General features: G+C 50.1%; 1 protein-coding gene across 1 annotated transcript in view; it reads left to right on the plus strand.

Annotated features, from left to right (window-relative positions):
- Positions 1-20,933, plus strand: part of Aph-1 (gamma-secretase subunit Aph-1) — a 54,169-nt gene extending 33,236 nt beyond the window's left edge. Inside the window, exon 3 of the transcript XR_013103087.1 lies at positions 20,919-20,933. The gene's annotated coding sequence lies outside the window, so the exon portion shown is untranslated. The remainder of the gene's footprint in view (positions 1-20,918) is intronic.
- The last annotated feature ends 223 nt before the right edge of the window (positions 20,934-21,156 follow it).

Genomic DNA, 21,156 nt, shown 5'->3' on the forward strand with positions numbered 1-21,156 from the left:
CAGTCCGATTCCGTCTGCAAGTAACCCGTCTCTCTCTTTCTGCATTCATCCCCGTTTGATCGTGTTTCTCTCGACTCTCTTTTCCGCCAACTCGTTCCGTCCTTCTTCCTTTCACGGTCCTGCAAGCTCTTCCAGAGAGCGACGGTCGTGTCTCGATGCTTCGTCGACTGCTCGCTCTCGCTCTTTCCTTCATCCCGTATCGCTGTCCCAGTCTGCTCGATGGTAGAGTCCAGCGGGAGCTACCGTCATCCCGTTTCACCGCTACCACCACCCCAATGCCGGCAGCAGCAGCGGGGGATGATTAATCCCGGCGCAGGACGCTGTATGCACTTGGAGCGCGGTGGAGGGGATGGCGCGGTGGAAAGGCCGACGACGCCGACGCCGGCGTCGTGCATTCACCTCAATCAATACATGGCTGGAGAGAGATGGAGTGCCGTAGAGGGATGAAGAGGGGAAAGGGGGGTTGGTTGTTGGCTGACAGAGCACGGAAGGACAGCAGCGTCGCGTTCCCGCTGCATGTGCACGCCGATGCACGTGCGCTGGCCGAGCGCATACAGGAGATAATCACCGGAGAGGAGAAGAGAAGCGACGAGGAGAGGCGGTGGATGGAAGAGAAAAGCGGCGGCGGAGCGCGGGCGCAGGCGTCAAGGGCTGCATCGATCGTTAGGGATGCGTTTCGACACCGCCGTAGGCGGCAGCGTGCGAGTAGACGCGGCTGGAGGCGAGTAGACGCGGAGAAATCCGAGTAGACGAGAGTAGAAGCGAGTAGAAGCGAACCGATCTTGGCAGGCTTCGGTCAATCCGCGTATAGGAAGACGTAGAAGGGGGTGGAACGAGTAGAAACCAGTGGGAGCAAGTGGAAACGGGTAGACAACGATGGTAGACGCACAAGTAAATCCGCGTACAAAGATAGGTATTCAATTATCGAATGAAGAGCGGCGGAAGATGAATAGGATAATGAATAGGTAGCTTTCATGAAACGCCTCTGACGTACGATTCGGTGACACCAAGTCAACCGAACGCTTCCGGGCTTGTAGGAACGGGCCGAGGACTGATAAATTATACAGAAACGCGGGAAGGTGAGGTATTAAGATGTCAGCGTTTCAATAGACCAGAAAGCCTATGTAAGAAATACTTATTCACCGCATTACATCGATATTATCCAACGATGTACCGACGCTATCCTTTATTAATTCCCTACCGTGCGCATCGGTCGACGCAAGCATTTTTGAACCTAGATTCCACGCTTCTCAAGCGTACACCGTTCGCCGCTAGCAATCGTAGGTAAACCGTGCACGATAATCATCGAAATCACCGACATCCTCGACCGTCTACGGTGTGGCATTAATCGTACGAAAGCAGCCACAGGCCGCGGTGCATTAGCCCACGAGACGCAAGAAAGTGTCCGTTCGCGAAGAACTGGTATTCCACTTTCAAAAATCCCGACGGTTATTCTTCCATCGATTCGCCAATTCCACCGCGTCACGCACCGCCATTTAAACGAGCAACGAAGCTCAAAAACCGGCGTTCACCGTGTCTCGATCGCGATTACACACCGGCCGCGAAACGCACGGTGCCACGCTCGCTTGTCGCGCGTGTTATACGACGTGACACGCGAGCACGCCAGAGAAAACACTGTCATTCGCGGACCGTCCATACCGTATAGAATGCACCGTGCAAAGTTCGCGGTGCGTGAGCCGCGATTAAGGGAGAGAAATATCTGTTGGTTCTTTGCGAGCTCGCGTGCCGGATGGCTCTCAGCCCCTTTCCAGGCCGCGTCGCGCTCGTTCTGTACCAATTCGCGAAACAATTACCTCGAATTAGATAACGGAGTCGGGAATATTTCATTTTTAGAGACGTTCAAACGGTACGAAAGCGAGGAGGGTAGAAAAAAAAGCGAGCGAAACGTCGAGAACAAGGGTGTCTGCAAGGGGTGAAGTCTGCGCGGATATCCTTTCGTCTCCCCCCGTTGGATCGCACATGGGTGCACACGAGACGGATCTCGCGATCGATGCGAAATTTTAAGGGCTTCCGCGACTCGTCAACCAAGGGACACCGAAAAGGGTTGACGCTCACGGGGAATACCGACAGGGGATGTTTTTCGACTGGTCTCCCGACGCCGTTCCGAGTAATCGACTGATTAAATTGTCCGCCCTCACCCTCGCTGGTTTTCAACGTGTTCGCTGGCTGGAGGCATCGGGTTACTGGAAACCGAGCTTAAGGGATAAGCCACGGGCCAATAATTTAGTCGACGCCTCTGAAGTGCGGACGGATATCTGTTTATCCGATGACGAATTATCGAGGGCGGTTCGAGTCGTTTTAGGGTACTGCCTCGACGTTAATAAGCGCAAAGGGTGCAAGCCAAATGGCTTTCATCGTGCATTTAGTCTGCGCAATCGAGGATTCGTTAATTATCCGAATGATCGACTGGCGGGGAGTGTTAAAATTCTGGTACACTTTGTACCGCGGTCTGATTTCTACCACGGTTAGTAGCGTAGCGTAGGCTACAGTATGCAAGATGTTTACGCTATATGAACAGCAAGGGGAAGGTAGTGTCTGAGTCAGCACCCTTTGTTCTCGTATCTAGGACGAGTACTCGTGGGGTGAGAAAGCCATCTATATACTTTGAAGTCCTCTTCGGGACGTTTATTCTGAAACGCTCGGGCCTAACGTATTCAGTTTTACGAGGCTGTCTACCGCGCCTTTGAATGCACAATGTTGTCGAATCATCTTGTTCGAATTGAAACATAAAAGTCACCGATAAAAACGCCCGCTACCACGCGGCAGAACAATACAGAGTAATGGGGAAGGTTCAATCAATGTTAGGAACGTACATCGAATAGCCGAAGGAAATAACGTTAAATCTTAAGCTGTTACAAAATAATCAAAGTCAACCATTTCATTTCTCGATAAGCCGAACCAACGACGTTTTAAAAACAGCTAAACGTTCGCCGGCACTATAGATTAGCCACGGAATCCGATTCGTTCGCCGGCCAGTTCGATGGCTTAATCGGAACCGGTCGCTAATAAATTCTTATCAATTATTTCCGCGATAATCGCGTGTCTTAGATCGAAGTAAAGATTCGTGGTTGAGCAACGTAGATTAGAGAAGTATGCGAGACGTTAATTGCGCGCTGATTTGCGGATACGTGCGTGGACCAGGGACGCAACGTTTCCTTTTGCGTAAAAAAAAAAGGGGGATAGCCTTCCCTTTTTTCACGAAAACCGATCGTCCTGGCGTGCGATCCAGATCCTGCGGAAGATCGATTATCGAGTCGGTTGTTAAGGTATCTCCGGTTTGCGACAAATTGTAGAGACAACATTATTCACGGACGATTATGCGTGTCTGGTTGGCCGTTTCGTTAAGGAGCGGCGGGATACACGTATACGCTCGTGCGTTTACTGTACGCGGTGCTCCGATCGTTTGCGTGGCCAACCTTATTTCCGCTGGACGATAAAGAATACCAAGGCTAACTCTCTCATTGAATCCAACGAGCATATTCGTTGGATCTCACCGTGAAACGCGCCACGGTCCCATCCTTCATGCCGTTTCTTGCGGGTTTTATAATGGAGAGCCCGACGTTCAATCGCAATCGCACACGTTTTGCAATGGTAAATATATGAGCATCGCCATTTTTTCTTTCTTTATTTCTCCTTTCTTTAATGCTCCTTCGAGATTATCAGTTATTAGTGTTCGCATTATCGCGCGTTACTGCGCGCATTAGGAGTCTGACGCGGTTGTGATTACACGGTTAGAATGGTAATTAAATGGTTCCTGCGTGTTATATTCTTCCGGTGGAAAGATTGTTTTTGTAATACGCATTCTGTTCTTTTGTTTCTTTTTTTTTTTACGCCGGTATTTTAGTAATTTTTAATTCAATTTTCTCTGAATTCCATCCGCAGATCTATCCTCGTAACGCGTAACTGGAAAGTTACATTCCTATCTCTATCCGCGCTCTTTTAAGTTTACTCCGCTTCCTCCGATCGCAATAAAATATTGTAATCAATGTAATTAATGTAAAGAGAAATCGGGTTACGGTTAGTTGGTGCTTTCAAAATTTAAAAAAAGACTCCGTTAATGGCGCGTGTATAAGTACCATCATCCCCTCGTTTACCATTCGCGGCATTCGCACCGCGGAAATAAAGAAACGAGTGGTGTTCGCGTCAAATTGGTGCCGTCTCGAAAGAGTTCTAATCTAGCCTCTCGACGCAAGAAAGCCGGACAAGCTCTTTCGCCGAGCCCGGAAATCCTCCTCCAGCGACCTTTTTAAACGCGACCGCGTTTCCCGCCGTCCCCGAACGTTTTCCGGAGAACGATTCTCCCATCGACGCGGGTGGATCGCGGGTGTGTAAAGCACGTTCCACGATACAACACTTCGGTCCGTAGCAGCCGTTTAATGGGCGCTCTTGATGGGCGGAGCGTGTTCTCGGTGAAACGGTACCGAAACGCGGTTACACACTCGGTTTCCGTTTTGAGCGGACGCGCGGCCTAGCGATGTACACAGAGGGTGAGCAGCGTTACCGGCAAAAAACGAGCAGACCGATACCCTCGGCTCAGGCTAAAATACGCGGTGGTTCTAACATTAGATCCTCGCGAGCCATCCCGCGATACTTTATTTTTACGATTACACCCCTCACCATCGGAGACGAGCACCGTAGAGCGCAGCTCCGGGTGCGCGTAACGCGAGCACCGTGAGGTAATCGGATTTGTGATGTAAATTTGGCCCGAGATGGTACTCTTGTTGTTGGTTGGTATGGTAACTGGTCGAACGAACCACGCGGAGGACGCCTGGAACGCGTTCGATTATGGAGAACGTATCGAGAGACGCGCGGGATCGAAGTTTCTCCGTTTCACTGGGATACTCGCTGGACAATGAACCGCCAACGGTCGCGATGTTAACGAAATCGATCGAGTCTTTGGATTGTAATTATACTCCAAGGTACAGTGGAGCGAATCAATGTGTACGGAGGGATAATTCATGCTTGATGCGTTTTTCTCTTGTTACTCCGTCGCCCGGACTGTCGCGATCTCGCCGGATGATTTATGCTACTTTCGATGGTTCTCCGGAAAAAAAGAGTGACCGGCCTTCTCTCCGTCCGCTCTGGGCGATTCATTAATCTCCGCCTGTGTTTCGATCCCGTTGCTTATCGGTGATAACACGTGCGCGCAGTTTCAGCGCGGAGGAAACGCCGACTCATGAATTTTCATAAGTCCGTAATCGACCGCGGGAGAGTTCGCGATTTTGGGGCGAACTTCGTTCACCAAGATAAGAAATAATCGGTAGAACGACGATCTGTACACCTAGTCATTCGTAATGGCCGCGGGGCGATGTAAGTTTTCGACTCGACAAGTGCCCAATGAGACCCCCTATTGCGAGTTCAATGCGTGTCATTGTCCTCGTGCGATGACACGCGTCGAGCGTCGTGGAAGAGCAAACACGTCGAACGTGGTCCCAGTTAGATGCCCCCCGTGACGAAAAGGAGAAATCCCCGCGAGGTGTGGAAACTCGGAAAGCCGTAGACCACACCGTGTCACGGAACGACCGTTTTCACGACTTTCGAGAAATTCGCTGGGACACGCGCGATGGGTACTCTTCCGCGTCTGGTTTGCGCTCTCGACCCTGGCCTTACGTATCGATGATAAATCCGCGCGATTTGCATAAACCGGCCAAAGAAGTCGGTTACGAGATACAAATCGATGATAAATCATGCATTAGTCGCGGCTGGACGTGAGCGACGACCACCGGAAACGAACCACTCGATTCTCCTGTCCGTTGCACCTCGACGCGTGGTCGAATAAATTCTAAATTGAATATTAGCCCGATCGAGAGGCTGCATGGGTGGCGTAATGGCCGCGAAAACGAGGCCGTTTTCACTGGCCGATCGCGTTTAGACGTTTCCCGAGCCGATGCTTTTTACTAGTAAACACGAGCATTTCTCCAACGGAAATGTTATCGAGCCGCAAAAGAGAGAACAAACGAATTTCCTGCGCTCGAAACGTTCGACGTTACGGCAGATGGTCGCGAAGCTGGTAGCAGCGTCCATGAATCGCGGGCGAGCATCGAGGAGAGCAATCACGGTTCAATCTTCGCGGACACAACGCGTCGATTGCAATCGGGCCACGCCACCACGGGGTCGATCCACGTCTGTTACGCGGCGAGGTTCTCCTCGTGCAAAAACGGGTGACCCGAATTACCGGCTCCCCCCGGATCGATTCCATTAGCGACTTCTGTACGCGTCCACGATGGCGTGTTTCTCCGTAATCGGTCTCGCGAAAGGTTCAGAGGGTTCATCGGGTGAAATTTACGGCTGGTATCGAGCCACGGGGCCCTAATCTAGAGTGCCGGGGAGGCGAGGCGATGGCGTGTATCACGAGCGGGACCGGTTTCGCGGAGAGAAGCATGCGTCACGGGTCGTCTAGCTGGTGTCATTGTTGTGTAATTAGCTGGTGCAGGGTGTAAATTAAAATTTATAACGCCGCGGCGAGGCCAAGGCGGTCGCTCGTCGGTCAACCGTGAAGGAAGAACCGTGGTAATGGACTTTCTATCAATTGTTCCAACTTCCTGCTAGATCTTAACTCTCTCGACAACCAAACACTGAGTCGAATTCCATTTACGAATCATCGCCAAATAACGTCTGAAACTACCTCTATCAAATCTCATCGTACCCTCAAATGTGACCAGTGCTGATCGTATAATAAAAGAATAACACAGCCAACGATGATATTCGTGGTATTTCCCAACGCCCCTGGCGATCCAGCCAGTCGAGCGATTTTAAATGCCCATCGCATACCGGAAGATCGTAGAGGCGACGAGCAGCGCGAACGGTGGCGAGCAGTTTCATGGGAAGTCCAGTTACAATGCTTGCTAATGGACACGGCGGCGTGGCGTTACTCGCGAGATTCACCGTGACGAAATGACGAAGCGGAGCGTCGTTTCGTCGAACGGCGACGGTAAATCGCGCGTTGGCACGCTCGATGCCTCTTCGAATGCCCGGGGAGAGAAACCGCGGCCGCGAGAGAGGCGAGCGGTGGAAAATAACGACGACCGGAGGTACTCGGGTAATCGAGAGCGATGCGTGTTCCGGCGGAGGATCGAACGCGATCGCGCGCGATACCCCACGGCGACTGTCTTTTAATGACGCGTTAACGAGCGTTTTGTTAGCGGCTCGTCAGCCGAGCCTTGACTGCGACACCTCGTTTAATAGCTAATAAGCCGCCGCGGATTAATGCCAGGGTGTGTGTGTGTGCGTGCACCCGAGGACGAGTCGGGTCATGCGACGCGAATAACACGGAGCATTTAAAGGTACATCTCTGACGTAACGTGCTTCGATTTGTTCGCGCGTCCCTAATTAAATCTGTGGAACGGGAGATGCTATTTGGAGAATTCGAAAGTTTCCTGTAAAGACGAGTCTAATTTGCAATCTGTAATGTTCCATCAACCCTTTGCTACCGAGTTTCTTGTTACTACCGAAGGGAACGGGACCGATGTACCTCGTACACGGGTCGAGGCCCATAAAAACGAAAGGAAATGCGATCCCTGACAATTACAAAGTACCGAGATCACTTATATGGGAATGCAATTAAGTATCAGCCGGCGGTACCTTATCACTGTAATGATAAGAACGAAGACAAACAGTCTGCGGCACGTCCGTGAAACAAGTCGAACAGTTAATCCATAAGTTTACTCTGCGCTCGTCGAGGTTCTTTTTACTTCATCCTTTTTACCGCTGGAATGCCTCGATGTATTTTTCGTTCATTTTAACCGTTCGTTCTTTCGAAAATTATGCGTCGTAAACCAGGGAGTTACACGGCCCATCGACCGTTTGCCTGCGCGCGTTAATTCCGTTCGATGCCAACCGGCGTGTCATCGAATCGCGAGGCTGATGGGTCGCCCTGGTAACGAGGAAGAGGTAACAAGATCGACGACGGAAGCGGAGGACCGTGGCGGAAGTGGCGGTGCTCGAAATCGAGGGAACCGTTACGCCGTCCATTTCGCATGACCGCAACGAGCGGGGCCACGTGTCAGAATTTCAGTACACGTACGGATATCGACACTATATGCTTATGATAAATACATCGTACAACTATCTATACGTGGTGGGAGGATATCAGCGCGATATTTTTTAAATTACACACGCAAAGATATCCCGCTGGGGAATGCGACCTGTAAACGATCGTAAGCTAATTGTACCGCGTTTACACGCGATGTGGAAAACTGCGATGGCAAACAAGGGGCTTCGATCAATGATTACGACTGGACGATATAAGAATCCGAAGGAGGGTACGCGTACTTCGATACTCGTATCAATATTGAACACCGTCCAATATGACTCACCGATACAGAGTAAATTAAAAGCCCGATAAGTGAGACTTTATCGCAGTTAATGAACTCTAACAAGTAACATGCCTTTTAAGAAAATAAACCGCTCGAGGAGAATCCGGGTAAATAAGAAAAACGAACGATTCCAAGAATTTTCGCTAATGGCACGTATAGACACGGTCGATTTTATCGCGCAGGCTAGACGAAGAAGAGCCATAAACAGGTTACGATAATTATTCGTTGCGTGTATCGTTCACGGTTTAATATTCGTGGTAAGATATGCCCAACCCTTGGCCGAACGCGCACGAACATCGACGGCGATCGGTTTGAAATTCATTAGGATTCGATCGATGCACCTGCCCGTGCTCGATCCACCACGTTGCACGCGTCGACATTTGACAAACGGTACCCCGTTTGGCCGCTTGCAGGAAGTTAGAAATCGTGCGTTCGCTTTCCTTCTTCCAGTCGCGACAGCTTACGAAAATACCACGGCGGTAGACAGCCAGCCGGACGCTTTCCTACGACACAGGGAACGTGACGACAAAATTGTCACGTGCCCTCGGTTACTTTACGATTTTAACCCCTGCGCCGCGCGAGTAAACCGATCCGACGCGCGCACTTTTAACGAAACGCGAATTTTCCTACCGCCGACCACCGTGTCGATTGTAGCCAGACATTCAGCGAATTACGTAACCACGATCTTCGGGAATAAATATCAAAGTGCGCGTTACGAAACGGCCGCGGAGGGAAAATAAGGAAACGGGAACGATTAAAGCCTTCCTAGTTGCAAAAACGTAGCGCTGATGTAAAACGAAACGAGAGAACCGAACGAAAGAGTCGAATTATTCGAAAGCGAGTTAATTGAATGAAAACGGCAGGCACCAGGAGCTGGAAATGGAGTTAGAAATCGGCGGGCACCCGTCACGATTTGAAAACGCGAGGGAAAAATTGCACGGGAAATACGGAGGCGCTCGCGCGGTACCGCGCGGCTTCCGGGATGATTTTCGTCGGCGATCGATCATTTACGCGTTAGCCACGATCCGCTCGACGCTGCTACGATTTTCCGCGACGCGTTTCGAAATAATTATAAAATAAAGAGAAAGCGCGATACGCGGCGAGCGGGATCGTAAATTTCTGGCGGCGGACGTCTCATTAGATTCGCGGGTAAACCGTTTACAAGGAGACGGTGGACTCGCGGTAAGATCGTCTCGGTTCGCGCATCGTTTTGTCGGCGATTTAACCGGCTGCGGGAAACGGTCCTCGATCCCCGCGAAAGTAACACGTGCGCGGGTTCTTTAAAAAACGATCTTTACTCCGAATGGCTGAGCGCGGAAGTTCGAGCGTCCGCCGTGTTACGATTAATCGAGTTACGTTCGACGATTAATCGATCGATCATTGATTTTCTCACGATCCACGGTTGAAAGAAAGTCTCTATTCACGGAGTGTCGTACGAAGTGAAGTGTAACGTTGTATTTAAGACGTCTGGCGATTTTCTAAACCTGCAGACCACCCTGTATAGACTCTCTGGCTCGTACGTATCCTTTTACCGCCGTCAGGAAAGAAAACTTCCTTCTTACTATCCGATTCCCGGGCTCTATTCAGCAAATAGGTTTCTATTAAATGAAAGAGCCGGCACTGGCGCACGTCAGAAAGAGCGACAATTTATTAGGCATTGTACTCCTGGCCTGTGCGTATCAATCAGCGATGATCGAGCAACAAAAGCGCCTAGGGAACGACTTACGTCTGGTTACGTTAAGTTAAGCACGCTCCACGCTCACCCGTAACAACTACCTACATTTACACCCTTTTCGCGTGCTCTTTTCTCTTTTTCCTTCGAGATCAGAAGTATACGCTACACAATGTTACGAAGTTCGAAGTTTCGAGAACGTTCGAAGAGCACGGAAAATATCACGATCGTATCGAGAGTGAGGTACGCACGCGGGGGAGGGATAATTCCGCGTGGCTGGCGCAAAATGGGGTTAACCAGGGAAGCGTGGACTCGAGCTGTTTCTGAGAGCGCGAGGCAGGAAGAGATGCTTCGATAGCAGCCTTGAAGCTTCACCCACGGAGACAATGAGGCGACCGATGCAGTAACATCCGGTTATGTTTCGCGACGCGTTATTGTGTTCACTCTGGACACAGGGAAGGGCGGGGGTGCTCGCGGTAATGATGATGATTTCGTCGATGAACATGCACCGCGCCCAGCTCATTCTTGCCCGTCATGGGCGGCGGTTCCGACGTCGAAAATATCGCGGGTCAGGGGGAACTGGTTGACCGCGAAATTTGTCGGTCAGGGTGCGGTGCGACGCTGGCAATCGTGCGAAATTGAAAATGTTTCGAGCGTTGTACTCGCGGAGGAACTTCCGAGTTCCGTCTAGTTTTCATCGACGACGAGACGTGGAAAATCAATGATGCAGATAGGGAACCGTAAAACGCACCGTTCGATCGCGACTAAAAAAAAAAAGAGGCCGCACGGGACAGACGAGCCGCAGACGAGAGGGTTGGACTGCAGACGTTCAGGAAATTACGAAGATGGAGGTCTATCGATTCGAGCGTTTGCCAATATTAGGCCTGGTTGGGCATTGCCAGCGAGAAACGCGATTAGTCGGCCTAAATCACGAGCATCCGGTATCCTTGAAACAATTTACCCCGCTTCAAAAATATTACTTCCATTAGTTGGAAACAATCGAAATACCGGGCGCGCGTCCTAATCGTTGCTCAACCCCTTCGATCGGCTATTCGCCTGGCACACGGTGCATACCGATCTGCTGCACGCGCGCGCTTAGAGAGACGTGTACCGTTAATCAATCGAACGCGCGCGAAATTGCTCGTAGAAGATAAGAAAGACGCGATTAGCCGTGAAGACCGAAAGAAGCTGCGGTCAGCTGGAATTCACTCGGAGCAATTAGTATCGGGGAGGAAGGTCCACGCGTAAGAAACGTCCGATGGCCGAAGCAATCGCCACGCTTAACCAAGAGCCGAGGAATCCATCTCCTCGACGATGGAAACTAAATTCTCACCGTGTCGTTCGGTCACAAAGGAATTGGCTGTTAAAACGTCTGGTGACACTGGCCTGCGGTGCCGCGTGGAAACGCCACGTTCACCAACGCTCTGCGTAATTGGATCGTTTCGCTTTTCTTCTGCGAACCTCTCGCCGTCCCTCCCCCAAAACCATCCGGAATGAACAGTAAATCAGCCGTTCTAATAGAGCAACATTTATAGAGAGCACCAGTGACCGAACCGAGTGTGAAACCGTTCGATCTCCGATGGGCGAACAAGTTTCTCCTCGCGCAAAAGAATTAAGGTCACCTCCATTTTCTTAATTGGGATCATCATTTCTCAGCGTATTAACCCCCCCGCGTATCTGGAACCCCTAATTCCTCCATCGCCAGAAGAAAGTATTATTGATTACGGTATGTTTTGTCACGATTTAGAATCCAGGAACTAATGCTCGTTACAAATAGGTTTTCTAGGAAGTCGGAATAAGAATAATTCGCTGAAAAATGTTACACGGTCGTTGCGGAGAGTTTTTCTCCAACTCGCTTCCACCGCGGAAGAACCTCGAGGACGCGCGTTCCGCGTGAACCGGAGAATAAAACAAATAGAAAGCAAATTTCCATGTACCAGCCGTTCCTGGAGGCGAAAAGTGCAGAGTGGCCGGGGTCGGATAAGTTCTAATCACCGGCGGCTCGCCGCTCGATCTCAGGAATGATCTATCGATCGGCCGCGAACGTACACGGGTCGCCGGTAAGGAAAACTGCTGGCGAACACGACCGGCTGAAACGCGCTCCATTGTGCCTAGAAAGTGGCCAGCGGAACGGTGAAAAGGTGAAAATGGATATGAGGGGTCTCGCTTCGGTTGGCGCGAGGAAACGGCCACGAAATTCGAGCCAGCCGTGGACAAGAACTTTCGGTTGTCACGATTGATCGGCGTGAAACGACGCACGCGGTCGCGTTTTCAATTAATTCGATAACTCCCTCTCTCTCTCTCCGCTCGACGCGCCGCGTGCTCTACCGCGACTCATGGGAAGGATGCAGGAAAACGTGTATCGGTGCGCAACCGGACGGGTACGCGCGTTACTCTCATAGAAACGAGCGGCGCAGGCGGAAAAATTTCCATGGCAAGAAAACGCGGCGAGGCTCGCGAAAAGAAATCGCACGGTAGCGAGCAACCGGTCCACCCTTCCCGGTACCGCAGGCCTTCAATTAACGCGACGGGCGAGCCTAAATGAACCAGCAAATTATACCGAGCAACCGGTAAGGAATCCTATCGGATACTCGTTCCTACGCGTTACCGTAGATTAAGCGATTACGTTTATCTAGATCTTTCAGTACCACGTCCGACGGCGCTGCACGCTATGCAGTACCACCGATGAATGAATCCCCTGCAACTCGGTTCGAAAAATTCCCTCGACCGTTTGGAATGTTCAGAAAAAAACCTGGACAAGATTCGAAATGCTTTTGTTTCCAGAGAAAATCGACTCGCGATTAGAAATCGTTGGAATCGCTCGCGAGGCTCGCAGCACCTCGAGTTCAAGGGGAAAACGAAGGGCAGACAATTTCGAGAGCGACCTCGCGCTCACCGGCGAGAGCCAGGCTAGCCGGCTGGCCGCAAATTAGAATTTTTTCACGGCGAGTGCAATGGACCGTCGCGACTGCACCTTGCCAAGTGGATCGCGTGTTGCACGTCATTAGATGCAACTCCGCGATCCACCCGTTCCATAGGAACGTAACGCGCGCGGCCGGCTGATGGCCAGCGGAGCAGTGAAACTCTACTCTCTTGCAGCCCCCACGGACATTATCGTTTTAGACGCGCGTCCTCCACGGATTGAATTGAATCGCGGCGCTGGAAAGCGAGAACCGAGCCGCCTGCCGCCTCTCCGTGTCGCGAGGCTCGTCTAGCTCGCGGATATTAACGTCGGATAAGGAACGCTGGTGACGATGCTCGCGAGAATGACGATGGAAATACCAAGGAGCATTGTCGAGCTCGCTGTGCGCTCGGTAGCCCAGGAAATCGATTGCTACGGGTGGTAGGATGGCTTCGAGTAGCGATTATCGGTGTCGGAGTTGGTGTCTCGCCGGTGACTTTGCGCTCGACTGTTTTACGCTCGCTTAAAGGTATTCGCGCATTCGTGTCTTCCAGGATAACGCTAATTAGAAACTCGAGGATCGTGTATACACGTTGGTTAAATTTGTTCGTCCATTGTAAGATTACAAAGGTACAGGAACGCGCGCTGACAGGAAGAACGAGACTTTATAGACGCGCACGGCGTTTCGGTCAGTGAACACCTTTATGTCGTTCACACCGGCGCTTAGCCGATATTTAAGCTCGTGCACCGCGGCATCACGTAGCCGGCTGTTCCCGTTTCTCGCGGTCAGTTCCCCGGTGTGCGCCCGTCTGGCGAACGTCGAGTGCAACCAGCCAGGGGGATCGCGCGTACGTTTGTTGGCTACGCGACCGACGCGGCGGCTACGAAGAGCCGTGCGCGCGTTCTTTTACTTCGCGGGTCGCGATCGCCTCCTCTTAATTGCTTTTTAGCGAGCCAGAGCTTGGATTGATTGTAACGAGCGAAAAAAATGACGGAGGCGGGGAGAGAAGGTGAGAGGGAAGAATTGCCGGGGAGTGCAACTTTGCTGAGTCACGCGATAGATTCGTGGTGGTATCCCGGCTTTGATCGAGCGTCGTTGCTTGACTTGGAAATCGTGGATGCGAGGTGATCGATTCCCTCTTCTCTCCAGGTTTCTTTAAAATACGGAGGTAATTAGGGGTAAGTTGCGAGCAAGTTCGGTTAAAAATAGAATCGAACTCCGGTTTCGTAAGAGACGGATTTCTAATTAAGACCAGCGCTGAGCCCAGCTAGGATCCGGGAACCGAAACAGAATTTATTACGGAGGAATTCAAGCTCGGGAGTAACCACCGATCGTTCTTGGCGCGCGTCGTGGGAGATCGATTCGGAACAAAAGCCGATCCGAGCGGCCGATTTTCGAATGAAAACGGAACAAACGGAGGAAGGAATTCCAAGTTTCGTCGAGAAAGCGGCGGTTTCGTGTCGAACGGTTGCGTAACTTATTTCCAACCTGGCGGACCGAATCGCGGCGTCAGAACGAGATCAAAACCGTTCACGATCGACGGATAAGGGGACATCGGAGCTTGGAATATTCGAACACAAAAGAAACTGGCTGCTCCCTGGACGGATAGACAGATTTGAAATTAACGGTACTGGAATTGAACGGCAATGAAAAGGGGACGACGATCCTGTGCCGGGACAAAAAGAGGACAGAACGAAATCTGTCTCGAAATCCTGCTCGCCTGCATTCCATTCGACGCATCATCCTCTCGTCAAATTCCTAGATCCATCCGCTCTCGCACAGGAGCGCTGCTAAAACCGATTCCCTTAGCCGCTGGAGGTGTTGTGGTTTTAAAACGAATCTTCTTATGAATTATTAACGACGGAAGCTTAAATATGCTGATGGTACTGATGCATATTACCAACAGCGATCGAGAATGGGATAATTTTTGTTAATTCCTTGGAATAACGCAAAACACCAGAAAAAGGAAAGTAACTAAATACAAGCTAATGGGTATGAAAAAGATCCCTTGGATAGGCCTTGCGCTAAGCCATGTTAGCGTCCCGGGGGTTAATAGCATGCGTGACTTCGGCAACGGTAGCGGTCGTTCCGCGAACGTCGAAGAAAAATATGGCGAAGGTTCCTCGAACAAGGAAGAAAAAGGGTTTCCCGTTGGCCGGACGTTCATCATCAAGGATAGGCCTCGGCTGCGGTGTTTTTGAATCCCTAGAAAGCATGCAGACGTGGCACGTGATAATGCGGTTTTGCGCTCGCCACGACGATGCGTCTCTCTTCCTCTTCTCTCAGAGTAGAAGGTGAGAGAGAGAGAGAGAGAGAGAGAGAGAGAAAGGGAGAGAGAGGTACGTATCCCGACCGCAACACGATGGATGGTTTTAAAGCGTTCTCCGTTCGATGGATAGCGCGTGTTGCACGCGCCTAAAATGCTCGAGGAAGAACGGTTCGACGGTGTTCACTTTGGCCACCATTTTGTCCGCCTCCTCTGCTCGATTCGTCGGCCATTTTCGTCTAGGAACGAAACGGTGCGGCTTTTTAGGCGGACAGACGGATCGTTTCGCGAGGCAGCGTAGCGTGTCTACCACCGAGACACTATTTAATTGCGAGATTTCTTTCTCGCGGATTATACGCGCAACTACTTCCACGCGGCAATGAAAGTAACCACTGTCGTCGTATATTTGCCGGTAGAGTTTAGAAGCACGTGTTTCCGGCGTGTGTCCGCGGTACACGCGTTTCTTTATGGGTTCTGAGGTAATGCCGCAGCGAGGAATTGACCGTGTTAATTTGACGGATTAAACGGTAGAGAATGAACGGGTGGGGGCTGTAATGAAAATACGCGAGTGGCTGCTTTCTATTTGCATCCTACGAGAACGATAACTTCCGGTCAAATGGACGTCGACGAGTGAAATCGGGAACAACGCTCGACACTTTTTTTCATTCCTCCGAGACCTTAATGTTTAGCTGACACTTTTATCGCATTCGAAGAAATATCGCCTCAAATCTATAAGGATCACGCTGATCATGGTAAAAATATGGAGTCGCTACTTCAAAACGCATCATTGCGAAAACAACCGAGAGCGGGACAATGGATTTTGCAAGATGGAAAAGTTCTGCGTTAAGGTAACGATACGATTTGGTGAATGTGTTCGGACATGCATGAAAAAATCGGAAGGCAGCCGGCGAAATCGTGGTTAATTTTCATGCAAAGCACGCCGTGAATAGCAATGATAGAACCGCAACATTTAGAAGCGATCCGCGATTACCATCCCGCGAATGGGATTAAATAACCGGGCAATCCGTCGTCGATTATCAGATCCCAATTAAAACCTGGTGGAAAAGATGCAACGGGGCCTCTGCACGTAGAAACAGAGTGTTGTTATCCATATGTTCATTATGCATCACACCAGTAATTGCTCCCGTGGCATCCTACTGGCGTATTTACCGTTTACCATTAATAGTTTATCCCGATACACGATGCTATCTGCGCTGGTAAACCCGGTACGAGACGTATGGTCGAGCAGGATCACGAAGGAAATGCTAAGACGCGAATGTCTGCGTGGATGTTGCGGAGAACGATAGGGAAATCGATGTTACTTCTTCGTTCAGACTTCGTGCATAATGGTATTTAGCGCTAGATGAAGACCGGACACGTTTATCGCTCGAATGATTGATGGTCCGTAATTGAATACGATGATGTCGTATAAAACCGTGACTATCCACCGCGTCCATTAAAACCATGTACTTTTGGATAGAGCAAAAACGAGATGAGACGAGTTAGAGAGACTTCCAGGTGATCGGAGCGTATCGAGGCGAACTGGTGAATAGTGGAGCAGATCTTCGTGCGAGGTGGATAAAATTCGAGCTGGTTGCAAACGATTCGAGTGAATCTACGCATCTACATGCGTAAGTGTTGGAAAGGACTGAATCAAGTTGACGCCAGAGTCGGAGCTACTCGATGCAACTAATCCGACTGATCCAAGTAACGTGAAAAAGCCCGGACGTGTGACAAGCAGCTCACCAACTGCACTGAACTAAAACCGCGGCTAATCGATAGAACAAGTTGCGCCTGCCCCTACGATGTGTGTCAAGAGATAAGTCTGCTACTTTCTTAACTTCTTCCAGCAAACCACTATTTCCATTCTACTTGGTCGAAACTCGCGCTCCCCTCTAAACAACGCGCCTCTCTTATCGAAATCGAACGACCGTGCCTGAATTTATATCCCCAGCGAAGATAACCCGTAGTGAACGCAGGTATATAACTTTTTCGCACTTCCACCGTCGATCTCTCGTAACAGGGGTGCACGTAACGCTCGGTGCCCCCGCGTCGCCCATTGTAACCCGAGAGCGATCAGGAAGCGCCTGGCCTCAAGTCGATTACGAAAAACATTTCCTTTCCGCGGTGTGCAGCGGCGATCGAGAACGACACGTGTCCGTCGGGTATCGCGTGACACCCTCGCCTGGTCGTTTCAGTTCTAATCATATCGGACGACAATGGCCTGAACCCGTAATGACAATGCCGCCGGCGCACGCCTTCGTCTACAATTCTCCCCGCGACGACGGTAATAACCGAGCGGACCACGATAACGGCCACCATAAAATTCTGGGCTGGCCGGTTTGCTGATACTGCCGCGTCGATACAGCCGCGACCTGTAAATTCGCGGCTCGACGCGCCGCGACCTACATGCGACTGGCTCGCTTAACGAGAGAGATCGAAATTTCGCGGTAACTGGGCCCGAACTTTTGCTAATTGGAGCCAACGGTGTCTACTTCATTCGCAGTCGTGATTGGTCAGCCACCTTAGCGTGATTTGTTATTTATTGTGCATATAGCTATCACGATTGCCGAGACTTTAAACGTGTAATGAAGTAATGAAACTTTGGCGAGTTTTCTTTTTTTTCTCAGTACAACCTAATTTAGATAGAGAGCGCGAAGAGAGGTTAAATGGCCGCGTTTCACAGTTCGAAAGAGAAAAAAGAAAGAAAGGCAGATAAAGGAGCTTCCAGACGACGAACTTCTCTCGAGCGGCGGCCATTGTTCGAAAGAACACGCGAACTCGGGATCGTTCGCAATTATTTAAAGAACGACGCGACGCTCTGCCCCTTCGTCTATGAGACAATGACACCCGGACTGAGGAAAGCAGCGCCTACACTCCCTTCGTTTAATTACACCGGGGGAAGTGACGAAACACCTGGCAATCGTCAGCGATGATAGTAGCTGAACTTCGAGCGTCAAGATCACCTCGAGACACCTGATTACGATAATTGAGAGCGATTACCAGCTAGCTGGCTACTCTGAAACGTTATACGTAACGAAGCCTCTTCCACCTGACACAGCACTGCAGTTACATCTGAATTCCGCGCAACGGTACCCCATCGGGCGAAAAAGAACGAGAGCTGTTCTTTCCAAGTAACGCTTCACGATCGCGCGAATACGAATTAAACGCGAAAATTACCACCAACGACGTCCAGAGTTGTCGATAAACTGGAATAACTACAGCAATCGTAAATCCGTCCGTAAGTTCGCGCGTAACTGTTACCTCTGTTCGGGTTCAACGATTCAAACAGAGAGCTGCGAGTTATTCTCGTATCAGCCGTATCGTGTAACTATGTTGGCGCGACGCGTGGCCACGTTGATCGTAAAAAATGTCTTGATTAACCAAGAAACGAAAAAAGTAACAATAAGTACGATCGTTCGATAATTTAAGACGAATCTTACCAAAGGGATCTCTGTCTTTCCTTCGTCTAGTCGGGGGTAAAGAAAAAAAGAAGAAGAGAGGATCGTTAGAGCCTCGCGTTTAGTCGCTGAAAACGACGTTGAAAAATACATTCGACGAAGGGGCAATAAAAGCAACAGGAAATGGGCAGATAAATTTATGCGCGGAAGGAAAGCACGCAGCCCTAATAAACGGGCTAATAAAATTTGCATCGGGATTAGAATTTACTTTAGCAATAGGAGTGATTCCTTCAGCTTGTAGCATGCAGATTACGAGTAACCGAGATACCTCGAAAACCCAGTAGATTATTTCTGATTACTTTAATCGAAGTGTCTGCGAGAGATACTCTCCTCTACTTGGTCTATCTGAAGGAGAAATTTCCCCGACAACCGATGAAGACGTTTCTCGATCGAGCGGAATCGCTTTCGAAGGCACCGACTGAGTTGTCGCAGCGGTTCTGTCTCATTCCGCTCGATTAAACGCGGGGAAGACGCTTTCGATTGTCGATGAGACACATCCAGGTAGCTCGATGCAGATGCGCCCGCGGGCAATTACCACGTTTCCCGTCGTTACGAGGCAGGTAAGCGAGACCGATTTTCATTGGACTTCCGCAGGACGGATCGGCGAATTCGTTGCCCTAGCGAACGGCCTGGAAAATCTCCGATGCCTGCGCCACGCATAATTTACCGCACGATGCGTAGAGCAAACATTCTATCAGTGTACACGGTGAACCGTTAACTCTGATGTAAAAAAGTTTAATTACAGCTGTTAGTAGAAATCCATTCTACGTTATGTTCTCTATCGTACCGCGTAAGCGAGTTGTACAGCGCCTGTTTATTTAAACGTATCGTTTTCTGTACGGAATGAATCATGATCAGACGCAAGTACGATTTCTTTTTCGAACACCCTGTACATGCTCGCGAGCTCGAGTAAGAAGAGCTGATTAACAGTCCGCTAACTAGTACCGGCTAGCACGCGGAGCTTACGCCAGCTAATAATACAATTAAAATATAATATATAATAGTTTTACAACATAATAATTGGCCGCGAGTGCTTACGATATATACCTATGGAAGTTCCATAACCGATTATTAAAATGATAGTAATCACGAGTAAAAGTAACGCGATATAAATTACCGGAATTACGGTCTATCGTACAAAAAAAAAGAAACGAGAAGAGAATTTATTTTTTCCTTCGAAGGAGTTTCAGTATGTTTTATCGAAGAAGACGCGACAGCGGGCAAATCGTTCCCTCGTAGTACTAAACGTAAATTTGATTGAACGAACCATCGTCAATTGGCCACGGTAACACCGGAAGCTGATAGAAAATTAGACGCTAATCATAGAAATTTACGGAGAAATCGATACTGATTAACGTATATATTTATCGTATCTTTTCTAGCTTTCTTCAAACTATAACCGCGTTACGAAACCAGGGGACTTCGTTTAGTCTCTATTTAAGGAGCAGAACTGTAACCAATGGATTCATTCCCAGGTTACGAAATCTCTGCTGTTCACCCGAAGCTTCGATGCCCTGTAATAGCGACAGTCGATCTTGGTTTCGTCACAGTGTCATCGGCGAGAAATCGGTCCGATGCAGGAGGAAATCGGTCGCGTTGGACACGACCTCGTTACGTAAACTGACTTTTTCGTTGGAGCAACGATTCCTGTTCCTCGTCACGGTGCCCCAACGGATCGCGTCGCTTTCAAACGAACGTGGCGGGTCACTTTTCGAATAATAGCCCGTAAAGCGATGAAAAGATGCAAAAACCATAGAGATTGTACCTGCCGCGAGCACGTAACGAGGAATAAAGAAAACAGAGAATGAAGAGCAAGTTTGGCCACAGAATTAAACCAGCGACCATGACGAATCACGTGGAGGACGATCGTTAAAACGAGGGGTTTACGATCAGCTGGGGCTGTAAATCGTGAGAAACGCAGAATATGAGAACGTCCGGGGGCCCCCTCGGTCTGGTAAATCACGGATATCGTTGCGGTGGGTATCCTCGATTTTTGCGGTGGTGGCCAACGCGATACCGAGGCGACGAAAAACCGCAGCGTAATAGGACTGTGCTTAACAACGTCGGTCTGTCTCGTGCTATTGGTTATTAACCCTCGTACAAGCGGAAGCGTGCGGTCCGTAGGACCTAGGACTTGAAATACCGCTCGCTCGACGGGGTGGCCTTCGAGGAGGGTCCATAGACAACCCACCAAATGGTTGCTACCGAGAGGGAAACTGCCCTTCTTACGAGACGCGGGAGACCCGACCTATGCAGGGTGTCGATTGTAAGGTCATGGAGAGACGAAAAAGAAATATCTGTAACCTGAGATTGCTACAACCTTCGATTTGCGAGAGCACCAAAATGGCGTCCAGATTCTCCCAAGAAGGCCCCCCTATCGGTGGCATCGAGCCACCCACCCACCGTTGTCCCTCGTCAACCAAACAATGCGATATGATGAAATCTTAATAAAGGCCGGAAGGGGCTAGAGCACGGAGTACGGGTCCGATGCTCTTAATTAGCGCTCGTGACGCATCGG

Source organism: Xylocopa sonorina, chromosome 2, assembly GCF_050948175.1.
Source record: "Xylocopa sonorina isolate GNS202 chromosome 2, iyXylSono1_principal, whole genome shotgun sequence".
Classification (NCBI taxonomy): Eukaryota; Metazoa; Arthropoda; class Insecta; order Hymenoptera; family Apidae; genus Xylocopa; species Xylocopa sonorina.